At 42.4% G+C, this 10,000-nt stretch overlaps 1 protein-coding gene and 1 pseudogene across 7 annotated transcripts in view; one reads left to right on the top strand and one right to left on the bottom strand.

Annotated features, from left to right (window-relative positions):
- The window catches only part of LOC138977291 (mucin-22-like), a 29,044-nt pseudogene that overhangs the window by 17,975 nt on the left and 1,069 nt on the right, over positions 1–10,000 (bottom strand).
- Positions 1–10,000, top strand: part of LOC138976584 (uncharacterized) — a 45,975-nt gene that overhangs the window by 17,006 nt on the left and 18,969 nt on the right. Inside the window, exon 1 of one of the 7 annotated variants that reach the window (XR_011459084.1) lies at positions 2,539–2,559. The exons of the other annotated variants lie outside the window; for them this stretch is intronic. The gene's annotated coding sequence lies outside the window, so the exon portion shown is untranslated. Of the gene's footprint in view, positions 1–2,538; positions 2,560–10,000 lie in introns of those variants that run through there. 7 annotated transcript variants of the gene reach the window in all.

Raw genomic sequence — 10,000 nt, forward strand, 5'->3', positions numbered from 1 at the left:
AACTATACACATACACATCTATATCTATAATTATATATATATCATAAAGCTGTCACGCTCAGCTGGAAGTTGGTCGGTGGATCGTGACTAATGTTAGACAGTATGAACTATAAGCCAACACCTGTGACACCACAACTCAAGGCGAACATGAAGACAGACAGCTAAATATAGTGTAACACACCTATCATACATTGATTACAGTCATGGGAATCAAGGTTTTATAAACATGTCATTTCCTCTTGACTACTCCATTGCGGTTAACCAGGCAGCAGTAGCAACGACAGTACAACCTGCGAACATGACTTGTACGGCGCGAAGAGAAACATTGGGGGTTGGAATGTATGTGTGTGTGTGTGGGCGGGGGGGGGGGGGGTGGTTAGGGAATACGACAAGTGTGACCATAAGTTCTGTCTTGGTTTCACCCCAGTTTGTGTCAAAAGAATATTTTCCAAGTCCTGTAGATATTCCAGCAACCTTTGCGTGCACATACAATCAGCAACAAAATCAAGTTGTGATTGTCACTGCAGTTTTGCTATGGTGTTGGTTCGTTCCTACAATTCCTTGATCACCATACTTGTAACAATACGAGTGTGTTCAATAATTGTGTGCCTACAGCAGAATCAATTAATGTCTTTGCATTGAACGATCAGTGAGTTAGAATCCCGGTCGCTGCCGCCTGGTGGGTTAAGAGTGGAGATTTTTCCGATCTTCCAGGCCAACTTACGTGCAGACCTGCTGTAGTGACTTATCCCCCTTCGTGTGTACACGCAAGCATAAGACCAAGTGCGCACGGAAAAGATCCTATAATCCATGTCGGAGTTCGGTGGGTTATGGAAACACGAAAATACCCAGCATGCCTACTCAACGAAAGCGGAGTGAAGCTGACTATGCTCTCAGAGTATCGTTTGGGGAACCCAAATGGGCAAACGAGCTCACACGTTACCAGAAAATTCTGGAACGCTGAAGAAGAAGAAGAAGAAGAAGAAGAAGAAGAAGAAGAACGACCAGCAGTAGCAGCACAAGAAAGCGACACCTATGTTGTGTCCACCGTCCACCGTCCCGCTGTTGACGCTAACTAAACCTGTACTGATCAAGCGCTGTGTGTTCACGAAGCCAGACGCTTTCGTGTAAAACCAGTCCAGGTAGCACCTGGCAAAGAAAAGGCAGTGCTGAAGGGGCAAGAAAGCAACCCAAAACAAAAAGCAAAATAAAATAATTAAATTAAATGAAAGAGAGAAAATATGTGTGCATGGTACCGCACCTGTCCTACTTTTTGTCGCAAACCGAAGCACTTTTCCATTTCATTTCATTTTCATTTTTCATTTCATTTCATTTTCATTTTCATTTTCATTTCATTCATTCATTTCATTTCCATTTTCATTTCATTTCATTTCATTTTCATTACTTTATTGTCCCATCGCTGGGAAATTCGGGTCGCTTCCTCCCAGTGGAAAGCTAGCAGCAACGGAGTCGCGCTACCCAGGTGTCTGCGTGTTTATGTGTATTCAGCCACCTGCACTTATGGCAGAATGACCGAGGTCTTTTACGTGCCATTGTGATGACACGGGGGTGGGACATGGCTTCCGTCTCTGGGTCTGCACATAAAGTTGACCCGTGTCCGTCCCGGCCCGAATTCGAACCTGCGACCTTTCGATCACAAGTCCAGTGCTCTACCAACTGAGCTACCGGGCCCCCCATTTGTACAAAAAAAGGGATTAAACACACGAAGAAGAAATTATAAAGACCAAACACTAAAGAAAAAACAAAAGTTTTTGCAATTGTTGACCTCTTCGTATCATACTGTAAAGCCCATGTTACGCTGAAACACTATTCTTTTTCTGATTTAAAAACATTCTTAGTTCTACTATTGTGACTTAGTAACAAGTGCCTGTATTCATTAGGCCCAAAAAAAATTGTCTGTTTAGGGTAACATGACCAAAAAAAGTAGGGTCGGTAGGTAGGTAAAGTTTTTTTTTTTTTTTTTGTGTGTGTGTGTGTGTGTGTAAATGCTATGTTGGCTGAACATTCACTTCTTATATTTGATGAATACATGTTTCAAAACTAACATATAAATAAAACAGAGAGAAAGGGAGAGAAAGAAACGCCAAATGTCTCTTTTTAGCATTTTTACCTCTTTTTTTTTTTTTTTTTTGAAATCAAAAAAAAGTTTTTGGGTCGGCGCCAAATCGATAGGGTCGGTCGGGTTACCCTAAACAGACAATTTTTTTTTTTTGGCCTTAGAGGCCACGGGCTTTTGTACAACGCCCAATATCAATGAAACACGTAAAAACTAAAACACAAACATCATCTTTGGCGTTACAGTCTAAAAATAGCACATGTTCTCTTCCTACCATTGTCCAAGAGAGAGTATTTAAACAATTTACAAGCGCCTGTGCTAAGTTGAGGCCACAAGCTTTCGTGCAACATCCACGACAACCTGTGAGTGTGTGACTATTTTGTCTGCCTCTGCCTCTGCCTCTGTTCCATGACTGTGTTCTAGCTGTCATGTGTGTCCAGTAATGATCGTAGTGCTAGTGAAGTGTTCTGCAACAGCAACCTGTGAGTGTGACTTTTTTCTCTCTTTCTCTTTCTCTTTCTCTTAATCACTACCCATCCTGCACCGTGACAGTACGTTCTGTCATGTGTGTCCAGAAGTGATCGTTGTGAAGTGTGTCGCTGCTGCAACAACAACCTGTTATAATTTGCCAGGACTTGTAGCCCTCTTTTCATCGGGACTATTATTTCTACCCCTCGTTCTCTCCATTACGGCCCATCCTGTACTGTGACATTTGTGTCCAGAAATGCACACTGTGATCGTAAGAAAGTCTTCCGCTTCCAATTCATATGCTTGCTTCTTTTTCTCTCTAACGCTCTCAGCTGAGTGCTTGTGTGTTCTTTTTCCTTCACGCATCTTTGTTTGTCCTGGATCTCCAGTTCTTTCAAGCTTTCAAATGAAATTTTCCGCGTTTGCGTGCAAGGGTATGTATGCTAAGGCCGGGCGCTCACCTATGTAACTTCAGCAGGACAGACGACGCACTGCAGATTATCCTAGCCCGCTACACGTTGCGTGAGAGGTAAACAGGCCAAGTACTCGTCATAATCCCTATCGCAGCATCAATCAATACTATGCAGTGCGTCGTCTGTGCCGCTGACTCGGCGCAGGTATATTCTGCCCTTAATGCAGCTGCACACGGGAATTGAATGTTCGCACGGTTAATACGTGACTCGGACTTTGTTGCAGCTAGTTGCATGACTGTGTTGCTGGGGTGTGTGAATGTATTTCGTTGTCGTCGTTGTCGTCGTTGGTGAGTTTTAAAGCTCATCACTATGTGAAAAGGACGAAGGTAGCCATAGTTTGCGTTGGACCAGGACACCCAACTGCTTCTTGGCAAATAATGCAAAGCCTTTTAAACGCCATAACATATGATTCCAACAGGTTCCCAGCTTAGTTTCACATGCGTGCACTGCTGGCCGGGATTGCTACACAACTGGTTGGTTCGGACAACTGCAAAGTGAAGGAGAGAAGGAGACGGAGGGGGGGGGGGGGGGCGAGGGGGGGGGGGAGAGAACGAGTGTGGAGAGAGAGAACGAGAGAGAGAAAAAGAGAGCTGAACTGAACTTTATTTTACGAGGATGAAGATTTAAGGCTGGGCCTTTTCTTACAATCTGTCCTTGGGACACACACACACACACACACACACACACACACCCATCAAGAGAGAGAAAAAGAGAGAGAAAAGGAGAGAGAAAAAGAGAGAGAGAGGAGAGAGAGAGAGACAGTGAGAGAGAGGGAGAGAGAGAGAGAAAGGGACAGAGAGAGAGAGAGAGAGAGAGAGAGAGTGGAGAGAGAAAGCTAGTGCCCGGAGACAAAGGTTGGAGTTAGGTGGTCGAGTGTGGTAGAATGCACAGCCATGTTAGGACAAGGTTTTGCTGGCTGAATGTAGCTACATTCTCTCACTGTTGGACTGGTTGGTAGGGGGTTTCTGGCCGCTCGAACATGCTGTATGTTCCGCATTACTGCTTTATGGAGGTGACATAGGTGGTGCATTTCGTTAAACGATTCTGTTTATTTGTTATTTTTGGGGCTGATATTCTTCCTCTTATTTTTCTTCTCCTTCTCGATTTTTCTTTCATTGTGTGAAGAAGAGAATAGAATAGAATAGAATAGAATAGAATATATTTTATTGTCGGAACCAAATTGGTTATTGACACAAAGAGCGATTAAAACAATCTGAAATAAACTTTCCTAGACGAATTTGTATTCTGTCTTCGCAAAATACTTCACTAGGTTTATTGTTGGAATACTTTATATCTATATTTGATAGATCCTTTATAAAATCATTTCGCAGTTCAGTGAACTTTTGACATCCGTCTAGGAAGTGAATTTCATCTTCAATAACGTTACATTTATTACATAAACGATTTTCTCTTGGTATGTTATTATGTCTTCCAGTTTCAATTTTTAAAGAGTGTGTACTTGTCCTTAATTTACTCAGTAAATGTCTATGCTTGATATTCGTAATGCTTATAAGGTATGGCTGAACTTCGTATGTCTTGCTTACAGAGGAATAAAATTTCAGCCTTGGACGACCTTCACATTTAATTTTCTCCCAAAACTTTATGTAGTTAATCCTTAACTTTTCTTGTATGGCGTTTTGTAGTTTACCGATGTCAAATGTATATTGATTAAGCCATACATGTTTAAAACCTATTTTGTGTGTGTGGGGAGGTCATGTGTGTGTTTGTGTGTGTGTGTGAGTGTTTGAGTGTGTGTGCGTGGGGGGGTATGTGTGAGAGTGTTTGTGTGTGTGTGTGTGTATGTATGTGTGTGTGTGTGTATGTGTGTGTGTGTGTGTGTATGTGTGTGTGTGTGTGTGTGTGTGTGTATGTGTGTGTGTGTGTGTGTGTGTATGTGTGTGTGTGTGTATGTGTGTGTGTGTGTGTGTGTGTGTGTGTGTGTGTGTGTGTGTGTGTGTGTGTGTGTGTGTGTGTGTTCTGTGTCCTTTCGTTGCTTCCCCGTGTCGACCCTTTCTATGTCTGTGGTTTCGACCTTGTTATTCCTTTCATTCTTCACTTTCCACCCGACAAATCCCTACCTCTTATTCAATCATTCATTCCGACTCACCGTCTACCTGTCAACTCTGATTTAAACGAAACTCCCGCAACCCCAACACATTTCTATTGAAGCGTTATGTTCTCGCTCGTTGTACACCTGTGGCGTATTGATTAGCGACGAACACTTTCCACTGTGACACATACGGCTGTGACGTGGGTATGTCCCAGCCATGCGTGACACAGTGTTCAGTATTGATTCGGGTGACCTATTTTTCGAGGTTGTGATTCTAGTAGAGAGGGAAAAGAAAAAAATCAATGAAGCGAATAGGCACCAGAACAAAGTTTTCTTTTTTTTGTTTAAAACCTACATGTTCTTGTTTAGTGCATCAGAGCAGAATTTGTTTTGAAGGTAACTTTGTGCAAGACTATCTGTAGAAATAAATAGAGAGATTAATACAGTAAGAGAAAGAGAGAGAGAGCTAGGGGGGAGATAAAGAGAGAGAGAGGAGAGAGAGAGAGAGAAAGAGAGAGAGAGATAGAGAAAGAGAGAGAGAATTGAATTGAACTTTATTTAACAAGGATTAAGATTTAAGGCTACGCCTTTTCTTACAATCTGTCCTTGGGACGCACAGACACACAATGATAAAATTGAAAAATTAAAAATTAAAAAGTTAAAAAGTCAGAAAACTTCAGCACGTGATGATAAAGATGACGATGATGATGATGATGATGATGAAGATGAGGCATGAAGAGCATACATATGTGGTTATTCATAAAATCAAATGCATACTATGCAAGTAATTATAAGTACAAGCTGGTAGCAATCGAACATGTAGCAATAGTACAACAAAAATATGTTCAGAATATACAATGCACAGCATATCTTTGGCGTAATACTAAGTGTGGTAAATCAAAACGCGTTAAACTACTCAGACATTAAGTGTTTTTTGACACATTTTTTAAAACTTTTTAATGACTTTAAGTGCTTAAGGGATGATGGAAGTGAATTCCAAACTGATGTACCCGAAAAAGCAAGACTGGTCTTATAAAGGTCAATTCGTGGAATCGGTGGGATCAAGTTGACCGACCCATATCTGTCGGTAGCTTTATTAAATAATGATGTAATGTAAATCGGCACTTTACCGTAATACAATTTGTGCATGAAAATGGCTTTGTTTAACTTGAGATGCTTTTCCAGTGGAAGAAAGTTAAGCATTTTTAATTTCATATCTGTTGGGGCATTATCCTTCACGATGAGTTTAGCCGAGCGACGATAGAGAGAGTCTAACTTTTTCAAGTGGACATCACTGCTGCCATCCCAGAGCGTCGAAACATAATTGATGTGAGGCATTACATGAGCATGGTGGAACATTTCCAGAGTCCTTCTATCCGTAAATTGTCCGTAAATTGCTTTAACCTGAATAGGAGAGAGAGAGAGAGAGAGAGAGAGAGAGAGAGAGAGAGAGAGAGAGAGAGAGAGAGAGAGAGAGAGGAGAGGGAGAGAGAGAGGAGAGGAGAGGAGAGGGAGAGGGAGAGAGGAGAGAGAGAGAGAGAGAGAGAGAGGGGGGGAGTAAGCAGCTTTTCAATGATTAAAAAACCTACATGTACATGGATGAGAGAGAGAGAGAGAAAGAGAGAGAGAGAGAGAGAGAGAGAGAGAGAGAGAGAGAGAGAGAGAGAGAGAGAGAGAGGGGGGGAGTAAGCAGCTTTTCAATGATTAAAAAACCTACATGTACATGGATGAGAGAGAGATAGAGAGAGAAAGAGAGAGAAAGAGAGAGAGAGAGAGAGAGAGAGAGAGAGAGAGAGAGAGAGAGAGAGAGAGAGAGAGAGAGAGAGAGAGAGAGAGAGGGGGAGTAAGCAGCTTTTCAATGATTAAAAAACCTACATGTACATGGATGAGAGAGAGAGAGAGAGAGAGAGAGAGAGAGAGAGAGAGAGAGAGAGAGAGGAGAGGGAGAGAGGAGAGGAGAGGAGAGGGAGAGAGAGAGAGGGAGAGAGAGAGAGAGAGAGAGAGAGAGAGAGAGAGAGAGAGAGAGAGAGAGAGAGAGAGAGAGAGAGAGAGAGAGAGAGAGAGAGAGGTAAGCAGCTTTTCAATGATTAAAAAACCTACATGTACATGGATGAAACGCATCAGAGTGTGAATGTACCATAAAAGCCATTAACACAACACGTACACGACTGAGAGCAACTTGTATGAAGAGATGTCATGAATGCACAGCTGATACTGAAGTATGTCTGAACAAATAATGCTATATTTTGTAAAATTAGGTTGTGTGCCATTATTGCACATTCAGCTTTATTTTATAGCCGAGAACATACTCATTAAGTCGCCGCAGGTAACTCCAAACACACTTTAACTGTGATCCCCGGAATCGGCGTATGGCTGCCTAAATGGCGGGGTAAAAACGGCCATGCACGTAAAAATCCACTCGTGCAAAAACATGAGTGCACGTGGGAGTTTCCGCCTATGAATAAAGAATAAGGAGAAGACTGTAACTGTACACTGTTGAGTGTAGCTGAGTGAAATGGAAAGTGTTATCTATGGATATTGTTTACATAATGTTATCTTATTTTTTTTATACCTTTTTTTTAATATACAAGGCCGAGGCTTTACCCGTCTCACATGCCCCTAATGACTTTGCCGTGAGGGCCGGTGTAACACGACATTTTTACTCCACGAAAAATTTACTCCGGAGTAAATATTTCGTACGAAATTCTTACTCCGAGTACACTTTTTGTACGAGAAAAGAGCTGCCCAAGGCACGACAAAATTACTCCCTCCACGAAATTTTTACTCCCCATTTTTTTTACTTCCAGTAAAAATCTCGTACGCAAAAATGGGATGCGGGTGAGGGGATAATGCCAATAAGTGATCTCGCGCACACGAATGTCGCGCTACCCTCCTTCCACCCCTTCCACCACCAAGACTAACAGGGGACAAGGGAGTAACAATTTTGTACGCCTGGCATGGGAAGTTAAATTGCTCGTGTTGGGGTGAAGTAATTTATTCGTTATTTATTCATCAGGGGAGTAACATTTTTATACGAAATGTTTACTCGGAACTCATCTGTCTTGGGGAGTAATTTTCTCATGCAATGGGGGAGTGCTTTTTTCGTAAAGGGAGTAAGTTTTTCGTACGAAATGTTTACTCCGGAGTAAAAATCTCGTGGGAGTAATTTTCTCGTGTTACACCGGCGTAACACTTAGATTTACGTTCTTCTTCTTTAGCTGTTTACATTCCACTCGGCTTTTGTAAGAAAACCGTATGCACTTAGGCCAACAAAAAAAATAGGTGTGGTTACGGTAACATAGCAAAAAAAAATAGGGTAGGAAGGTAGGCAATCACTTTTTTTTTTTTAAATTTTTTCTAATGTGTACAAATTAAACCTACTTGACAGGGAAATAAGTGTGCGACTCGGGCGCTTTCGCTTTCATTGCGTTTTCTGCACTCGTTTTCTTGTGTGGTTTTTTTTTTGACAAATGTAAGAAAAAAGTTATAGGGTCGGCCCCTAAAAATAGGGTAGGTCGGGTTACCGTAACCACACCTATTTTATTTTAGGCCTTACCGAAGACACAACAAGTGTAAACAAGTCTTTACTACTACGAATACTGGATAAGTTATAGAATGTTAGTTTCGACACAGAAAACTTTGTTTTATGACACCACTTATTACCTCGAATATAACCTACGTGATTTGATAAATGTATAATAAATCAATCTAGATATCAATGTTTTGTACGAGCCATGTAGCAGATGTATGAGAGAAAGATGAATCAACGACTTTGTTATTAATGACTGCGCATTACGTATGATTCTATTGGTGTGATCACGCAAAGATTGTATCTGTTCTACGCCAATCTGTTTGTCCACATAATGAAATGATGCAGTTGTATTTGGTGTATACATATATTTGTTTGATCATTATTTATCAAAGCGTTTACACGTTTGGTCTGAGTATCATCGTTGTTTCTGTCTGTCGGTCTTCCATATCAGGAAATGATGCAGTTGTATTTGGTGTATACATAGTTGTTTGATCAATATTTATCAAAGCGTTTACACGTTTGGTCTGAGTATCATCGTTGTTTCTGTCTGTCGGTCTTCCATATCAGGAAATGATGCAGTTGTATTTGGTGTATACATAGTTGTTTGATCAATATTTATCAAAGCTTTTACACGTTTGGTCTGATTATCATCGTTGTTTCGATTCTCGGTCTGCCTTATGTTTGTGTCTGCCCCTTGGTCTGTCTGTGTCTCTAGATCTGTCCCAGTCATCTCTGTCCCAGTCGTCTCTGTCCCAGTCATCTCTGTCCCAGTCATCTCTGTCCCAGTCATCTCTGTCCCAGCCATCTCTGTCCCAGTCATCTCTGTCCCAGCCATCTCTGTCCCAGTCATCTCTGTCCCAGTCATCTCTGTCCCAGTCGTCTCTGTCCCAGTCATCTCTGTCCCAGTCATCTCTCTGTCCCAGTCATCTCTGTCCCAGTCATCTCTGTCCCAGTCATCTCTGTCCCAGTCGTCTCTGTCCCAGTCTGTCCCAGTCATCTCTGTCCCAGTCATCTCTGTCCCAGTCATCCCTGTCCCAGCCATCTCTGCCCCAGTCATCTCTGTCCCAGTCATCTCTGTCCCAGCCATCTCTGTCCCAGTCATCTCTGTCCCAGTCATCTCTGTCCCAGTCATCTCTGTCCCAGTCATCTCTGTCCCTCTCTGTCCCAGTCATCTCTGTCCCTCTCTGTCCCAGTCATCTCTGTCCCAGTCATCCCTGTCCCAGTCATCCCTGTCCCAGTCGTCTCTGTCCCAGTCATCTCTGTCCCAGTCGTCTCTGTCCCAGTCATCTCTGTCCCAGTCGTCTCTGTCCCAGTCATCTCTGTCCCAGCCATCTCTGTCCCAGTCATCTCTGTCCCAGTCGTCTCTGTCCCAGTCATCTCTGTCCCAGTCTGTCCCAGTC

The sequence above is a fragment of the Littorina saxatilis genome, linkage group LG9 (genome assembly GCF_037325665.1).
Source record: "Littorina saxatilis isolate snail1 linkage group LG9, US_GU_Lsax_2.0, whole genome shotgun sequence".
NCBI lineage: Eukaryota > Metazoa > Mollusca > Gastropoda > Littorinimorpha > Littorinidae > Littorina > Littorina saxatilis.